The 2,057-nt window shown below is 43.2% G+C and overlaps 1 non-coding gene across 1 annotated transcript; it reads left to right on the forward strand.

Annotated features, from left to right (window-relative positions):
• The first annotated feature begins 1,615 nt into the window (after positions 1-1,615).
• trnas-gcu (transfer RNA serine (anticodon GCU)) lies at positions 1,616-1,697 on the forward strand. The gene has a single exon. It is a non-coding gene; the product is annotated as a tRNA-Ser (tRNA).
• Positions 1,698-2,057: the final 360 nt, after the last annotated feature.

Consider the following 2,057-nt stretch of genomic DNA (forward strand, 5'->3'; position numbering starts at 1 on the left):
GCAACTTTTGTTCACTGTCACGCCCACCGCCTGAATCTCGTCCTTAGTCAAGGTGTCAAGGTCATACCCAAAGCGCGAGTCTTTTTTGCAAACCTGGGTGGGTTCACGTCATTCTTTTCCAAATCAAGTAAGAGGGTGGCACTACTTGAGGAATCTGATTGCGCGAGAATGCCAAAGACCGCTCCAACACGTTGGAATTTCTCATCCAGGGTCGTGAATACCGTCGCAGGTAACCATGAAAAATTGCTTAACACGTTTACCCGCGTTCTAGAACATCCTTCTATGGATGATGAAACAACTCGATTGGTGGATGGCCTGAAGGCAAAATTGGAAGACTTTGAGTTCATGTTCTTGCTTTTTACTTTTGAGGAGCTGTTTGCACAGACCGACATTTTATTTAACGTACTGCAACAGAAAGTCATGGATGTTGCCTTCTGCAAACAGCGCATAGAAAACTTTATGCAGTTGCTTAATGAGCTGAAGTCAGACAGGGCTTTTGAGAAAACATACAGCAAAGCTGCCAGTCTCACAGAAGACCCCGAATTTGGTCACAGGAGAAAGAGAAGGCAGGGTGAGCAAGACCATCGCCAGGTCTATAAAACTCTCTGTGACTCAGTGCATGACAGCATCAAGGCCCAACTCGCACAGCGCTTCCAGCAGCTTGGCCGTTTGCATTTCATGGAGCTGTTAGACTTTGACAAATTTGAATCATTTAAAGCAGAATTCCCTTCTCGTGCATTGTCCAACTTGTCAGAGACATATGGGAATTTCTTTGATGAGGCCAAACTGAAGGTGGAACTGCAGCATTTCTACAGTGATGCAGAGATCCACTCTTCCCGAAAACTGTGTGAAGCTATCAGCTTCATGAAGTCAAACGGGCTTGATGAGGCAACGTCTCAGGTGTATAGACTCATGTGTCTGATTGCCACCATTGGTGCCACCTCAGCAGGAGTTGAGAGGAGCTTCTCATGTCTGAAGCGCATAAAAAGCTTCACCAGAAACACAATGGGACAAGAGAGGTTGAAAAGTTTAGCAGTCATGTCAGTTGAAAGGAGGATGCTTAAATCTCTTCAACAAGTTCCCCAGTGGTATGAGCAAGTCATTGACAAATTTGCCACCCAGACATCCAGGAGACTTGACTACTTTTTTTAAATGAATTACTGTTTTAAATTTGACCCATTCACACCTCACATAGCTCATTCAACAAGCATTACACTACATGGTATTTCCCATGCTGATGTGTCCTCAAAAACATTTTACTTTTATTTCTTGCAGGAACAAAAAACCCCATTTTTAACAGAGCTTATCTTTAAAAATATACAAACCCCCTAACAGTTGTAAACACCCACACAACTTCCAACCTCTCTCTCTCTCTCTCTCTCAACCATCCACCTATCTATTCACTCACTGTCCTCCCCTATTTTTATGACCACCAGTCGCCACTGATATATATACACACACAGTGGTGCCTGAAAGTTTGTGAACCCTTTAGAATTTTCTCTGTTTCTGCATAAATATGACCTAAAACATCATCAGATTTTCACACAAGTCCTAAAAGTAGATAAAGAGAACCCAGTTAAACAAATGAGACAAAAATATTATACTTGGTCATGAGGACAAGGTGGCTGAGTGGTTAAGGTGATGGACTGCTAATCCGTTGTGCGCTGCACGCATGGGTTCATATCCCATCCTTGACGGAAGTTGCTTTTATTGGGTGGCATGGTGGTCTAGTGGTTAGCACGGTTGCCTCACAGCAAGAAGGTTCTGGGTTCGAACCCAGCGGCCGGTGAGGGCCTTTCTGTGTGGAGTTTGCATGTTGTTGTCTGTGTGGGTTTCCTCTGGGTGCTCCGGTTTCCCCCACAATCCAAAGACCATGCAGTTTATTTATTTAAATGTTTATTTGATGTGGACATAGCAATTACATTGGACAAACCAGATGCATTGTTTGTTTTAGCACAAGTGATAATTCGCAACACCAGTCCACAGCAGGCTTTGAAAAGACTGAACAAATGAAATATAAAGAATAAGAAAAGGGAAAAACAAGAAGGAAAAAAGAG

This window comes from Neoarius graeffei, chromosome 3 (assembly GCF_027579695.1).
Source record: "Neoarius graeffei isolate fNeoGra1 chromosome 3, fNeoGra1.pri, whole genome shotgun sequence".
Taxonomy (NCBI): domain Eukaryota; kingdom Metazoa; phylum Chordata; class Actinopteri; order Siluriformes; family Ariidae; genus Neoarius; species Neoarius graeffei.